This window comes from Archocentrus centrarchus, chromosome 15, assembly GCF_007364275.1.
Source record: "Archocentrus centrarchus isolate MPI-CPG fArcCen1 chromosome 15, fArcCen1, whole genome shotgun sequence".
NCBI classification, from domain to species: Eukaryota; Metazoa; Chordata; class Actinopteri; order Cichliformes; family Cichlidae; genus Archocentrus; species Archocentrus centrarchus.
Genome location: NC_044360.1, coordinates 21,365,170 through 21,382,103, shown reverse-complemented (window position 1 = coordinate 21,382,103; position 16,934 = coordinate 21,365,170). Strand labels below are relative to the sequence as shown.

General features: G+C 43.8%; 1 long non-coding RNA gene across 1 annotated transcript; it reads left to right on the top strand.

Moving 5' to 3' along the window:
• The first annotated feature begins 9,474 nt into the window (after positions 1-9,474).
• On the top strand, positions 9,475-10,812 carry LOC115793710 (uncharacterized). The gene is made up of 3 exons (XR_004021121.1): positions 9,475-9,510; positions 9,650-9,799; positions 10,719-10,812. It is a non-coding gene; the product is annotated as an uncharacterized LOC115793710 (long non-coding RNA).
• The last annotated feature ends 6,122 nt before the right edge of the window (positions 10,813-16,934 follow it).

Here is a 16,934-nt window from a genome sequence, read left to right as displayed (position 1 = left end):
CTCGGCGTTTAACACCATCCTTCCTGGCAGACTGGTGACTAAACTGTCAGATCTGGGGATACCACGCTCCACCTGTCTTTGGATCAAGGACTTCCTGACAGACCGTTCCCAGAGGGTAAGAGTAGGTCCCCACCTCTCTTCAGCCATCAGCCTCAGCACCGGCTCTCCACAGGGCTGTGTGCTGAGTCCCCTACTCTTCACCCTCTACACACATGACTGCACCTCCATACATGCCAGTAACTGCATCATTAAGTTTGCGGATGACACCACTGTGGTGGGGCTCATATCAGGCGGGGATGAGTCAGCATACCGGGACGAGGTGCAGCGGCTGTCAAGGTGGTGCAGTGAGAATAACTTGATCCTGAACACCACTAAGACAAAGGAGATGGTAGTAGACTTTAGGAGGACAACACATGTCATTCAACCTCTGTTCATCGAGGGGGATGAAGTGGAGCTGGTTTCAGATTTTAGGTTCCTGGGAGTACATCTGCAGGATGATTTGACCTGGAGTATCAATACGACCAGCATTGTCAGGAAGGCCCAACAGAGACTGCATTTCCTGAGGGTTCTTAGGAGCAACTATCTGACCCAGAATCTGCTGGTGTCCTTCTACCGTTGCTGTGTAGAGAGCATCCTGACCTACTGTCTGTGCGTGTGGTTCAACAGCTGCACAGCAGCAGACAGGAAAACACTCCAGCGAATCATCAACACGGCTCAAAAGATCATAGGCTGTCCCCTGCCCTCCCTCCAGGAACTGTTCAATGCCCGCTGCCAGAGGAGGGCACAGAACATCCTCCAGGACCCCTCACACCCTGGACACTCCTTGTTTCAGCTACTGCCATCAGGCAGACGTTTCAGGACAATGAAGGCCAGAACAAACAGACTGAAGAACAGCTTTTATGCCAGGGCTATCATTGAACTGAACTCTGTGTGGTTTGGACAGTGATGTGGGGTGGTAGTGCTGACTGTGTGCGTGCGTTGGTGTGTGTATTGGGGCTAGATTCGTCTTAATTTACTATTGTGCACTGTATTTTATATTTCATTTTTATCACTCATATTTTTATTATTTTATTATTTATTGTCTGAGGCACCTAAAAGGAATGCATTTTAAATTTCGTTGTGCAACTTCTGTGTACAATGACAATAAAGATTCTGATTCTGATTCTGATTTCTACCTGCTATTTTTCTGTAAAGCTGACTGAACCTCATTACAGATTATTGTAATGATATACAATTATACATGACAATACAAACGTTATTCCAATCTAAATTTCAATTCTAATGAATGCACTCAGCTTCAATCTCTTATGTAGGACACAAACTGTCAAAGGGAATTTAAACACAGCTCTATTCTCTGTGTCCTCCATAGTAGAGGGTGAATGTGCCTCCACCTAAACACCAACATGAGGATACTCAGGGCTTACAGTGGCATTCACAAGGCAGCTGTAGTGGCTCTGCATGGGGAGATCAATCACAGCTTTCTATTGTGAGCTCCACTAAATGATGTTGGTGTGCAGGCTGGGATCAGCTGACCTGCTGCTGCTGCTGCTGCTGGGAGCTTTACTGCTCTGTGTGGATGAACTGAATTAAAAAAGATGTAACTCAGGATTTCACAGCTATCTCAGCTCATTTCCATCCTCTACACTGACACCATACAGGCTGCAGAAATGTGGAATTCACTGAATCAATATCAGCATCAGCAGCTTTCATTCAAACTCAGCTCTGCTGCACTCATCTAAACTCGAACTCTGACCATCAACACAGCCTCTGTGCCACTAGCGGAACAAATCAGAGCTGGGCCGGGGGCGGGGCAAATGACCGGGCCATTTATACCCAAATAATAAAGCTCATCATAACATCATTTTATAACATACACATGCCCAGAACAGCGGGAATGTGTATGTTATGAAGTGCCACTCATGTTAGCTTAGTCCAGTGCTTCTCAATTATTTTCTGTTACGCCCCCCCTAGCAAGAAGAAAACTATTCGCGCCCCCCACTCCCCACTGTGACTATCCATCTCTGCATAACATTTTATCCTTATTAACATTAAAGAAAAAAAGAAAGACATATGGTCAAACTTACAAAGAATAACTTTATTAAATCGTGTTTTAAGTCTGCAACAGAAAAGATTTTAAGTGCATCATTGCCTGAAATTAAAAATAAATAAATCCTTGTTTAAACTGTAAACATGTTTGACCAACTAGACACAGCAAACACACCGGTCTTTCCTCTTCTCCAACTGTAGTGACAGTGAAGCCAAGCGCTAAATACGCTTCGTCGTATTTCCTCGTCTTAGCTTTCGGGTGACTTTCTTTTGTCTCATTATCTTTGTCTCTCTCCGCTTTTCTTTTCATCCCTGTTAAAAACTTTTTCATGTTGGGGGTTGTTATGTTGAATAACGGAGGCTATAGGCAGAACGCAGTCGGAGCTTTCTGTTGACTCAACACTGCTAACCAAGGCAAACCTGTTGTCTTGTAAGTCGTAAAATGTTGCACTGTCGCAAACGTGACAGAAGTAACAATGAAAGCGCCACTGCCGCCTACTGTAGTGGATGCGCAATTACACTTTATACTGTACTAGTACGGCCCCCCAAAAAAAAGCCTGTTCCCCAGGGTCACACGCGCCCCCCCAGGTATCGCACCGGGCCCCCCAAAGGGGGCGCGCCCCACTATTTGAGAACCACTGGCTTAGTCTGTAAAAATGCTCCACCTAAGGCCTTTAAGGCCGTTTCACACCGGATGCGTTGCGTAAAAACAACATGAAATTCCGAATCTTTCGGATGCGAACCTGTCGTGTAACCTACATACACACCGGACGCGCTGCCTTTTTGCGACTAAATTGCCCTCATAAAAGGCACTGTGAAAGAAAGGAAGTCGACATCAAACGATGATGTAATGAGGTTGTGATTTTTCTAAACAAGAGAAGGAAGAAAAAGAGATTCTGGGTTCATCCAACACATTAGAAAGCGGCAGCAGGGAGAGTTTCATGGTTTGATCCAGGCAGTGGCGGTCCTAGCCTGTTTGGCGCCCTGGGCGAGCATCCCTGCCGGCGCCCTCCCACCCCCACCCCAACCCCCCATAGCAATCGCGCAGCAGCGCCTACCGCACTACTCCACTTGGGGGGTAATGAGCACCTGCTGTGTGGTGCATGTAGCTTTCTGCCATGGTCTGACAGACAGGTTTTAACAGAAGGTCTCCCCACCATCACAGGCACACTCAGAATTTCTTTTAAATTTTATTTGAAAAAACATGGAAGAAACTGAAATATTACACAGCTTCTGCTTACCTTCATCTTTGCTTATTTCTCCTGTTGTTCTTTTCTCTTTTTCCTAAACTGCACACCTGATGGCTTTGACCTTTTCCTTTCCATCTGCCGTAATTTGCACTGAAGCTGAATAGGTTATAACCACCGCCCATCCACAGGGTTGTCAGATCTGACTGACAGTTGCCAGCCCAACACAACAAAACCTCCATTGAAACTCATGTTAATAGCACCAGGTGTGATATATATTTAACTAGAAGCACTCAGAGAGCGCAAACCTCTGCCAAGGCCATAGGGTCACTGACGCTGTAATACGTGTATCTAAATACTTTGAAATAATCTTTCATCTTTCCCAGACAACAATAACCCCCTATCCCGCAATAGTGTGTTACCTCGACCAGATCGCGGCTCCTAACCGTAGTAGGGAGACCTCTGGTCTCTACTTCGCTTGGCTCGTGGCTGGTAACTAACTTGCTCATCCATGTGGGTCACCTTTAGCAAGGCGGAGAAATGCAGCAAGTCGAAGGATTTTAGCAACAGAACTTTTATTCCTTTTTCCACCGCCACCGACCACACTTTTTCCCTCGCGCTCATCTCCCACGCTAGCCCGCATACACACACACGGGGCAGAGAAAAGTGGGTGGTGTCTCTTAAAGGGGAAGGCTCTGCCTGTATCCTGTAACGAGGCCAAAACTGTACAGGCATGAATGAATGAACCCGGCTGACTGTCTCACTCTCACGCCATCACTGCTTCACTTGACTCGCACCCCAGGCTGAGAGGAGAAGGGGGCGGGGCTGCACTGTGTGTGTGTGACGATCTAGTGAAGCAGTGACAGCGAGACAGAGAATCCCCCGCCTGCCTCTTTCTTTCTGTTACAACCTGTCTGACCATTGCAGAAAGCTACATGCAATACACAGCAGGCAGAGGGCGCCCATTACCCCACAAGTGGAGTAGTGCGGTAGGCGCTGCTGCGGCGATCGCAATGCATTGGGGGAAGGGGGGCGGTCATGCCGCCCTAGATGAAATGCCGCCCTGGGCGGCTGCCCATGTCGCCCATATCAGAAACCGCCACTGGATCCAGGAGTTGAAGCTGCATCACGGATGCTTTCGCGCACATTTCATATCATCAGTGGGCAGTTGTTGTTGACAGAGTTGGGATCACGTGAGGAGGAAGAGAACAATTTCAGAGAGCCGACTGACTCAGAACAGCGTGTAGCTGTGTGTCTGAGGTAAAATAGTACGAGTTTACTGTTCCCACATCACTGTATATTCAGTACATCAGTGCGCGTTTTGAGCTATGAACTCACATGTTGCTAAATGCAGCGCTCTGATTTATTCGCAAAAACGCAGCGCGTCTGGTGTGTATATAGGTTACACGACAAGTTCACATCAGAAAGATTCGAAATTTCATGTCGTTTTTACGCAACGCATCCGGTGTGAAACGGCCTTTAGAGTGAAAATAAAGCCAGCCATGCAGTACAACATCTTATTCAATATTTTACACCTACTACATCACTAAAGTCAGTCGGTCTTGTAAAGTTTTGAGCAACCATGACTCAGTCCTGACTGTGGCAACCTTTAAAACCCCCATGTAAAACATGAATGATGGGTGATGTATAGTGGGTTGTATACTGTGCACATTGAGCCATGCATATTGCGATATAATCAAGACAGGGCCCTCCTTCTCCACCTCGCCTCAGACGTGACAGAGGCCTGGCTACCTGAAATCTTATTCTCCTCTCCTCTCTCCCATCCGGGCCCCCGCTAGCCCCGGGCCGGGGGCGTGCCGCCCTCCCAGCCCCTCCAGAAGCTCCGCCCCTGCTCTGTGCTCCAGTCCAACACAGAGCTTTACTCTAAATACAGTAGAGCAAGCTGGCCTGTTCACTACGTACTAAACTGCAGTATTTTTATACAATCTTTCAATTACACAAACTCACCATACTTCACTTTGTTTTGCACACCTTACCTTTAAATATAACCTCTCTTCTTCCTCTCCTCTCCTCTTTCTTACATCTTTCTCCATCTCTGACTCAACTTCTCTCTCTTTGCTCTCCCTGGAAATACAGCAGCTCTGCTATTAGCTAGCAGACACACTGTGTCACAAACTGCACACACTTTGTGTCTTTGCTCATATTTCGTGAGCATTCACAAACACTGCATTTACCTGCCACACCTTACTCCCTTTATGCTCGCTCCTCTTCAGTAGCGCTAGCTAACCGACTCGCTCCGGCCCGCTGGAACCCCTGATTATAGCGCTACAAATGAGACATTCATTATATGGCTTTGCCTATTGAATCCCTTTCTACCCGATAAGCCCCGCTGATGGAGGATACGCCAGTACCATTGCCTCTTATTATTCCTCAGGTTATGCTCAAATCCTTTGATGTTTGACGGCGCACTGACCCCAAATTCAAACTTCTCCCTGACATGTTAAAAAGCAACGAGACTGTTTTGAAAAAGGAACAAGTACAAAGTACACATACTTGTGTAAAAACGTGGGGAGTAAAAAGAAAAAGTACTCAGAAAAATAAATACTCAAGTAAAGTACAGATACCTAAAAAATCGACTTAAGTACAGTAACCAAGTATTTGTACTTCGTTACTTCCCACCTCTGCCTCACTGTAGCGAGCCAGACAAAAAAAAAAAAGCCAAATCAACTGTGGCACAGCGAGAACTGTGTGAACATCCAAATAGATCCAATTATTAGCAGCTTCTTACAAAACTCCCACAATTTAGTCATTTAGTCATGCAGTCATTTGTTTAGAGATATGAGATATGACATCTTGCTTAAGGGGGGGTTAGAAGAAAGGAAAGAAGGAAGAAAGGAGTAAGAGGAAGAAAAAAAAAAAGTAGCATATGCTGCAGTGGAACTGCGGGCCAAGTACGCCCACCACCAGGTGGCCTTCCTTGTGTGGTGGCACACACAAGGATCTTTTCACAGCCTCATCACAAATCAGACACCTTTGCTTTTTGCTTTTTTTTTTTTTTGAATGCTATTGCTACAAGCAAATCCTTGTCCGTCTTGCGTATAAGCCTGTCTATTCTTGCTTAAACATGTAGTGTGTATTAAGGTGCGCGGCTGGGGTGGGGGGGTTAAAAGAAAGGAAAGAAGGAAGAAAGGAGTAAGAGGAAGAAAAATTAAAAAAAAAATAACACCACCAGGTGGCCTTCCTAGTGGTGGCCTTCCTAGTGGTGGGTAGTGTGAGCATGTGGGGTGGTGAATAAAGTCAGTTGTAAGTTTTGAGTTTGTGTGATCTCTGCAGGTTTGTGTTGACCTCAAGCGGTTCATCCCAGGTAAATCCAGGTGTGTCTCACTTATTTTGCAGCTCATCCAGTCTGGATCTGTTCATAATGGATTAATTTTCTCGATCTGATGTGCATTCTTGAATTAAAATGCCCCATCCTCCCAAAATGTACTGAAATATTTCAAACGTATAAAGCTGAGGCATTTCTCACAGCATGTTTGCCTTTCCTGTTAAAACTTTACATTCATTACAGACTCGGAAAGCTGCTGTGAATGCTTTCAGCTAAATATGAAACTCTGACTGAACTCTGACCTTTAACAGTAACTCAGTGAAACATCTGTGCTGTGGCTGTCAGAGAGCTGTCATCTATGAGCTTGAGCTGATCTTTGATGAGCTTCAGCCGATCTTGGGTCAGATGGAATGGTTAAAGTGGAAAGATGAAAGCAGTTTTTCTGTAAATCTCATTTGTTATTTGATCCAGTAGTGGCAGAAATAATGCAATTGTCAATGAAAGAAATGAATCAAGTGAGGTTGCTATTCCATCAATAGATTCCATTTCTATTGTACAATTATTTAAAGAAATAACCATAAACTGAACTGTCATAAACTGCAGCAAAAACCGTTTTTATTAAGTGAGAAACTGACCTGAGGTCAGCTCCCCCTCGGGGTCTGCCGCTCTTTATTTACCCGTTGCCATGGTGAATCCCGGTATCAGAGCTGCATTGATGATGGCTTTCTTTGCTTCCTGATGCACGTGCTAACTGAGGGTGAACGTACTCAGAGTTGATTGAACTAACTGTGATCAGCTGTTCTGGAACGGCAAACTGAGAGTTGCCCATCTCAGAGTTGGTCAACTCGGGGTATGTTTTTAAACTCAGAGTTTGTTGAACATGTTTCCTGGAATAGCCCCCTGGTCTCAGTGCTGTGTTGTTTTGTTTTTTCCTGTTTCCAAGTGTTTGCTGCTGGTCCTGCCAGTTCTGTTTGGCAGCAAATAAAAGCTGAGTTTTTGAGTTCTTCTGAGTCCAGTGTCCTGCTTTGGGGTCCACACCTGCCTGCCACGCAGCGGTTCATGACACATCTTATGGGACCTGCAGTGATTTTCTGCAATGAAAATATTGTCAAATTAGGATGAAGAGAAAAACCAGCTCCATCCAAACACACATTATATACTACACAGGAATTCCTTACAAATTCTTTTTACCCCTTTATCAATGATCTAAAATTAAAACCATTCCAAAAGCTTCATTCTAAGAGCTCAGCAACAGAGGAAATGTGATCCTATCATATGCATATGCAGTGCTCCTAAGGTTGTGAAACTCTTCCACACCTCTGATGACGATTCCAACACCTTCCAGGTCATCTCTGGGTTCTGCATGTTTCTGTTTCACGGCAAAATATCATCATCACCATTGTTTATTCTTGAATTAGGTTTATAAAGCAGAATCTGGCCTTCAAATAGAAAAGACTTGAAGTTGGACATCACACACACGCGCACACACACACGTGCACATGCATGCCCGTGCACACATATACACACATACACGATGATCCAACATCAATAGTGACACACACTTATTATTTCGGGAGCAACAAAACCTTGCAGAAAGCAGTAAAAAGTCTGTCATTTTGATGCATGCATTGAATGGTCAAAAAAGTAGCGCCACCTGGTGGACAAATATAAAAATCAAAATTCAAAGTCAATAAAATCAAATCTTAATGAAAAAGATTGCATTGGTTTATGTGAAGATAAACGTAGATAAATGCAATTTTCAGTGGTTTTGAATGGGACATTTTGTGTCCCTAGGATAACGAGTGTGAGGAAAGAAGGAAGAAAGGAGGAAGAGGAAGAAAAATTTTTAAAAAATAACGCCACCAGGTGGCGGGTAGCGGCAGGTGATCCTTGTGTGGTGGCACACACAGAGGACCGCCTCCACAAAGCGGCCGCTGTAAGCAGCCGGCTGTGTAGAGTTTCTGGCACCACACGGGTGTGTGGCGCCAGAGGGGGGAGTCGAACTCTCGCTCCGGTGTTGCGAGTCTGCCACGCTCCCCCCTAGGCCACCAGCTACTACCAAAAGAATAGTACTCAAGGCGCTATTTGAAGTTGGACGTTCCAGTGGTGGGCGGGGCTATGAGCTGAGTGGCTGTGTTAGCTTTGGCACAGCTAACCTGTTTGAGCTGCTCTTGCTGTTTTCCATGCCTTAAAGCTTTGTATTGATCGTCGTGCTAGGTAAGAATGCTGTTTGTATGTATATTGTTTTGTTGCTATGATGTTCCACTATGAGCTTGTAATGTGTTGCATTGTTGAAGGCTTATATTGAATTGTGAAGCGCTAATCGCGGGGAAGTAGCACTTGGGCTAATTAGCCAGCCCGTTGAGTGGGCTTTTCCCAAATGAGTTGGCCTGTGATTCGGAGGTCCTTGCTACTGTATTAAGATGCTATTGGTTAAAGTAAGAAATGGTGTGCAAGCATTTGAATTTGTACAAGGCCTAATTTTGAACACGAATAAGCCTTTCAAATGATTGACTTGGGATTGTGTGGCTTTTCCTACACTGGCCTTTAATAAGAGAGCAAGCTGTTGCTGCTGTTTTGAATGCAAAGCTTTCTTGCTTTGCATTTCCATAGATATATTCTGTCATTTCCCAGAGTTCAAGAACAAGAAAGTGTTGATCTTATTCTTTGTTCAGATGTTGTGTGTAAGCCCTGGAATCTCTCTCAACAACTAATGCACCTGTAAAATGTCAATTATGCAGCACTAACACTGTGTTGTGCTGTGTCTTGTGATGTCATGTGCTGATGCAGGTGGATGCGACCATGGCACACACAACTGTATTACTGTAGGTATTCTATGACACTGATTGGCAGGTTTTCTCCCTCTCTGCTCTCCACTACAGATTTCCTCCATCCTGGCTCCCTTTCTGCAAAGATGTTGAAGGAAGATCAGTTAGAGCGGGAAGAATGTGGTCAAAAATCAGCTGGATGCGTGGAAGCCGTTCCTCCTGTGTGAGTGATGTTTGAAAGAGTGTGCAGCCACAGAGCAACACTGTCACCACACTGACTGTTTGTGTTCTGCTCTTTCACTTGTGTTGTCTCTCTTTAATTCTTGCTTTCCTCTGGCTGCCTCTTGTGTTTCTATTCATAGACATACACAAGCAGACGCCGCATCGAGCGGGCCGGCCCGTTGCTGTGACACATCAACGCAGAGCCGCCATATTGCATGTGGCAGATGTGCGCTGTAAACGAATCCAAGTCAATGGACTGAACTTCATGAAGCGCCTTTCTACAAACTTCTGTAAGATCATGTGTCTCACTCGCACATTCAAACATGCACTTTCTCTCATAATTATACATGTTCAATAATCCAGGTATGTGAGGGTGCAGCAGCAGCAAACCAGCGTCTGTATTTCTTTGGCTTTTATGAGTGTTTACAGCTGTTTTTAAAGCTCTTACGCTCTACAAGAACCACATCCTGACATGGAGATATGACATCTGCAGGTTTACCAATGAAAAAAAATATCTTTTTATATTGACTGATTTTTAGCAATTTCAGTATTCTTAATGAAAATCTTTAAGACAAAATATGAACAAAGGGTACAAATTCAAATAAGACACTGCAATAGACACTGATCTGCTTTATTTTCTTTTAGCAATGCAACTGGTTACTACAATTCTAGATCCATGTTTTATTGCATAGAATCCAATTTTAGGCTCAAAAAGTCAAAGCAAAAAAGAGCTCCTTCCAACCTTTGTAAAGTGCTTCGTAAATGAAAAGTATTATTAGAATCACACAAATGCAGAAACCGAGTGAGGAGCAGACAGCGGCAAACAGAAGGTGTGAAGATCAGCCACAGCTTTGCAGCCTTTTCACAGCAGTGCGGGATTATCAAGTTGAGTGCTTCCACATTTTACTGACATCTAAAAAGACCTCAAACACACACATCCTTTTGTAGCCAATTATTCAATAAGCACATTCCTACTCATTCCATTTATGCATGCGTGGAAGGTTTTAGGCCTTTTGACCTATTCTTGGAATTCCACTAGGGCTGCAACACTTCCTTGAATAACTCAAATAACAAAAGAATTGATAGTTGCAGCCCTACATCACACACACTTCATGCTTTAAGGCTGCTGCTGACACCAACACTACAAACTGATGTGTTCAAAGGAATTTCATCAGAGTGCTGCTGCTGCTGCTGCTTGTGTGATTACAGATGCAGAGTCGTGTTGCCCAGGCTGCCCCTGAACACATCCTAAAGCCTTCAGCCTGCAGCAGTCACAAGGAGGTGTGCTGCTGCCTCTGCTGCCTCTGCTGCTGCTGCTCCTGTGAAAGAAGATGATGTCACTGCTGCTCCACACACGCAAAGGCATTTGGATGGACCACTTGACGGAGACGCAGCTTTTTCTTAGACATGGGAAACTCTGACATCTCCTCAAACCTGGACTCACACATCAAGCACACATTGAAGTCCAGACATGCAAACAGAAGGTCAAGCACTTTCTCACTCACTTCTCAGTGCTTCCACACATTTACGCTCTTTCTGTTGTCCTGGCTGGATGTATGAGGATCTTTATAACGCCAAACATCAATTGAAGACAGTCTGACCGCTTTCCTTAGTTTGCTTCATGTAAATAATGACTTTGAGCTTCATTGCCTAAAACTGATGTCTGAGTGTCTCAAGTCTTGTTAAAGTGTTTGACATCAATAAAGTTTTTGCCACAGTTTAGGAGCATTTCCTTTTTGAAGTCATTGTTGAGTCAACATCACGCTGATGCCCTGCAACAAGCTCCCTTTTTATTGAGGATTTTCTTATTTATGCTTAACTGCATACAAAATCTTTTAGAAGCTTTCCACGCACAAACATCAGCGTTGCTTTCATGGAAACATGGATCATGTGATCTAAGATCAGCCTTCACTCATAGACGATGCTTCTGACAGCCACAGCACAGTTATGAATTCATGAATACAAGCACACTTTTACTCCTTAACATTGAATTAAAAATGGCCGACTTTCTGCAGCTGTCAGTGTGCTACTCGGAAATGTACACCTTACTCTGGAGGAGGCTGCAAAACTTTGGCAAAGGACCTCAATGGAAGTGAAGCTCTGCTGAGCAGTGTCAGTCATACTGAGGTGAGCTGCTCAGGACATCCTCACCTCAGTCAGTCAGCCCTGGTCTTTATGCTGCTCTTCACCTCAGTTAGTGACACTGTCTTTCAAGTGGCTCCATCATCACAGACCTGCAACACTTACAATAAACTCATACTCATGACCATTGCTCTACAATTGCAAAATATTCGTCCAAAACCACTGCTTCACCTCTTACATGCAGTCTAAGATTGCTTGGACATCTTTAAAAGCACCACATCTGAGCGGGCTGCTGGAGGGAATGAGGCCGGCACATGCCGTGTTGCTTGGCGCTTTCTTTGCCTGCCGCCGCACGCTGTCTGTCTCGTATGGCCCGCACGTACAACCAACAAGCAAACAAAACCACATCTTTGTACACTCTCCAGACTTTTGATGCAAACAATAAGGCAATTTTGGACCAAGACTTACTCTGCTCTCATTGTGGATCGCCCTTTCTCTCATGCCAGTGACTTCAAACATGATGCTGCGCTGTGACCCAGCTTGCAGATTACAGATGCAGCCACCGAAAATGGCCGGCTGATCTGTGACGCGACCTTGGCCGGTCCTTGGCCGATTCGTGGCCGAACCTTGGCCTAAACGTGATCCCCCACTAATGTCGTAGGAATTCCGGCCACTGGTGGGAACGCCCCTAAGCAGCATTTGGGGAAAATGGTGGTAATGTCTTGTTTATCCACCAGGAGGAGCAGTAATAGTGGAAGCGCATTCATTTACAGTCCGCTGTATACTGTACCAAGGATCCTCACATCATTGAACTGTAATTGTAAGCGGAACTGTCCATTAAAAACAATAGAAAGATGAGAGTAAAGCGGTCATTATAGTGGAGCGGTGAGTATTGTCTGGAGGGACGGGCTGGGCTTGAAGTTCAGCCCGGGACCTCGGACAGGCTGTGAGCGCTGCACCGCCAGCGAAACTGGGTAAAAAAATAAATAAAATAATTCTGATCACCAGCTGGTTTGGCCTGGGAATGATCTGGGAAGCCTAATCCTCTCATCAGTGTCACATAGTTCTTCCAAGTCTTCACAATGTTAAGCTTTTTGTTTGTTTATATTTTCGCTTTTATTTTATAATCAAAACTGCGACCAAAATGACTCTGCTTCTCAAACTAATAATACTGGCAGTCGTTATCGTATGCTGAGCTAGGGTTAGGGTTAGTAATTCAGACTAAATGTCATCCATATTACCTTTGCTGAATCTAACAAAGCATTCTTAGACTCTCCTCCACCTGCTTCATCAAACCTCAGCAGTAAACATATATGAAGGCAGCAGCTGACACAGTAACAGTGAGCGCAGCGCACTGTGCAGTCTAAACTCTGCGCTGATTAATTATACGAATGTACAGCGAGTCAATCAGGATTGTGAAACGTCAGCTGCAGAGCCCCAGTCTCCATCATCAGATCAATGCCTGGTTCATTTTGTTGTGTAAGCGCTTTGAGTGCTCATATCTGAGTAGAAAAGCGCTATATAAGAACTAGTCCATTTACCATTTACCATTCATTTTCCATTTTATAAACAATACTTTAGAGGTTTTCGTGAAGTCACACTGTGACAGTAACGTGCATTAGTGTGTGTGTGTCATCAGTGGCTATAAAAGGCCTTTTCTTAAAGGATAAAGTGGTGTTTGAGCCACAGTTACGGCGGAGCGGCGGCTCCTTGAAATGGGACGCAGCCTTCCTGCGGCAGACAGCTAGCAGCAGGAACCGGACGCGCCAGGTTAGCCTAAGAAGCTACTGAGGCGTCCATGACAACCACCATAGCAACAGCCTTTTAAGACCGTTTTAAAAACATCCTCAGAGTTCAAACGAACAAAAATATATGATTTGAAACAGTTACAGCTGCAGAGCTGTGGCGGCTTCTTTAAACATTGTTTACACAGATGATCATGAATGATACGATGTAGCTAGCAGTGAATGAGGTGACGTCATTGTGTGCGCATTTCACAGCTGTCTGTCTCAGTCTGTTGTTGATATTACTCCAATTAACATGTGTTTACTTTCTCTGGACCATCTCAGGTCCACCGTTACAATTTCAGCCTACAAAATGATTTAAATATGAACACACACTCTAACATCAGTGCGCTTTATGAAGTCCAATCCTTAAAATAAATATTATGTTTGTAAACATTCATGTCTCTGAAATAAGTACAGCTGTTCATGTTTGTCATTACCATTTTATTTGTTTAGAGAATTGTGAACTTCACATTGTGTATCTAATCAGAGTCTCAGCAACCTTCAGTCAGAGACTGAGACTGGATCACAGCTTTAACCTCTGCAGAGTCACAGACAGACACAAACCTTCCAAATCACACACAAGCAGCCCAGTCTCATCATTTTTGGATGCCTCTACGGTACACTACACTGTGATCAATATATTAAAAATTATAAATGAAAAGATAACATTCACATAAAGCTGTTTGAAAGTAAAATTTATAGGTACTTTCCAATAATATTTTTAAGGATCTCTGTCAGAGACCAGACAGAGCCATGACTCTCAAGAACCAGAGACTGAAATATGGAAAGAAAAAAAAATCCCTATGAGAAATAAATGTGTAACAGTAAATATTTTGTCCAGTGGAAAATAATCGTTTTGAAACAAAAGCTTGGGATATCATCAAACCAGAAAAATAGAACTCATTTTTTTCTTTAATAACACACCTTAGCATGTAGTAATGTGACACATTTCCAAACAACAATACATAGATTTTGTTCAATGTTTTGATTGTGGCAGTGAAAACACATGTTGCTGTGTGAGTGTGACTGGCAGCCTGTGCACTGAGACCATGAAGCCCACTTCTCTGAAGCAGCTTCTTCTTCTTCTTGGCATCAAAACAGAGCTGGGAGAAATCTACCAAAAGGAGAAAGAACATCTGAGGTGAAACCAGTCAGGACAAATGATTAAATTATATATAGTAGTTCAATACAGCCTCTCAGGTAGCTTTGTGCTGATTTCAGCTCACTGCTCCTGTCTGTGGACCCGTGGTTTTTATGTTTGTAACCACTTAACTTCCATTCATCTATTTAACTCAGGGAGGAGAAATGTCAGGTTGGTGCAGGCTGGTGAGTTTAGGAGGGAGGTGCGTTTGGTTCTCTGTTGTCATTATCTGAAAGATTTGGTTCACCCTGTGGCTGGGCTGTATCTGGGGTTACGTTGGACCTGTCACACTTAGCAAGTTTCCCAGGTTGGTGTTTATGGTTTAGAACTTCTAGCTCTGGAGCAGCATCTGTGGCTGTGTAGGGTCCCGTTGGTTTTTGCTGTTTCTCCAGATCTGCGTTGGAAATTAGGTTATTGATCTCAGTGCATTGTTAAACAGGCTGAACAAGGTTATATATCGTCACCCTCCTAAAAAAATGGTCAAAGACATTTTTAAAATTTTATTTTTGTCTAAATTAAATTTTCAACATTCGGTTCAGTTTTTTTGTGTTTTCTGAAAAGCCTGAAAAAAATCAAGGGAGGGTGACGACATGTTTCATGGCTAAATAACATAACTGCTGCAGTCTGATAGTGACAGCAAGATCTGAAGCAGTGGGTGACGAGGAAGAGGAGGAATACAACAATTTGAAGAGATCCCTCAGTCTACAGTCAGCACAATGGCTACATTAGTGGCTGTTTGAGTTTCCTTCCATCTGCTGTGAACCTGAAGCACGGAGAACACAAAACATCTCTTCCAAATTTGAGATCACAATTACAAATATGTTCTTATTAAAGGTGAAATATGTGTTGTGACCTGGCTTTTTATACACCTGGCAACCCTGGGTCATCAGTGGTAACCCATCCCCACCCCCACACCCATCCCACACACATTCCGATCTACTGGCCCCGTGTACATAACAAAAGGTGGCCTAATGAGATGTAAACTGCCATTTGGAGGTGCTTGGTAGAAAAAGGAGTAGTGTGAAAATGCTGGTAGTTCTAGTGGTCCAAGTTGTTCACCCACTCCTCCAACCTCCTACAACAGTCTCCTAAATCCTTAGGGCTTGTTTTGTGGCCTGAACTTGAGTTCAAGCTTCTCCAAACTCCACTGGTGTTGCTCTGCAGTAGCTGGTCCTCCATCTTCTTTCTGTAGGTGTTTTTTCCATCCCTGATTTTCCTTCTGAGATCCTTCTGCACAGCTCTCAGCTCCTCCTTTGTTCCTGATCTAAAGGTTCTCTTCTTCTCCTTCAGGAGAGCCTTTGTTTCAGAGCCACAGTTATGTATAACAAGTAATACTCAAGTGAATGTTAAACATGTATTAAAAGAAAAATGATTCAGCTCAGCTCACAAGAAACTGCTGGATACTATTCTGGAAATGCCTAATGAATACAAGGCCACTGTGAGCAATGACAAACCTTTAAACATGATAATCAAAAAGTACACATTAAGTATCATTGCTCACCTTTATTTCTGAGAATGTCACTTCTCAAAATGATTGCATGCTGTCAGCTCTCATGGGTGAAGTTTGGCTTTGAGGGTTGGAGAAGAAGCTTTCCAGCACCTTTGGATTTCCAATTCAGTTCTGAAAGAGCAAAGACACAAACTACAATGATGTATGAAGCGGAAATGTTTGATTGTTGCTGCAGCACAAAACAGGTTTATAAACTGGTAGCTGATATAGCCTGAAGTATTAAAGATGAACCTCCTCTTCCACAAAAAAAAAAAAAAAAAAAAAATATTTAGTGGTTCTTATTGCTGTTCTCAAATCTGCTCCCTCCACTGATAAACAACAACAATGTAAAACATATTAATGAATCAGTAACAAAATTATGGTGTTGAAAGTAAGTAGCCTGATGCTTCTAGATTAGTGACTCCAAAGCAGGCTGAGTCAAAACCTGAGATGGAGACTGGGTTTGTTTAAAGCTGAGGACAGTGAATCAGTCCCTGCTCACTGACAGGATTCCCAGAGTCTGGAAGCTAATACACTGTAAGTAATACACTGTAAGTTTCAGCTCATTCTCAGGTGCTGGCAGGTTTCATGGATCCTCAGGTTTGTCACAGAGGATTAAAGGCAGCCAGACTTTCAGTTTTATGTGTATAGCGCCAAATCACAACAGTCACCTCAAGGCTCTTTCCACAGAAGAGCTGAAGGCTCTGCATCCCATTCTACTCTTAAGTATCATAGGAACCACAAGTAAGCCAGCAGTCTGAAGTATAAACAGACTGCTCTTTGTTTAAATAGTGAATATAAGAAACTTGCTGATATAAGGTTTGTTTACAGTGAATATAAAGAAATCACGGGAACCTCCCCAGCAGTCTAGGCCTATAGCAGCATAACTAAGAGAGGCTTCAGGGTCACCTGATCCAGAAACTGTG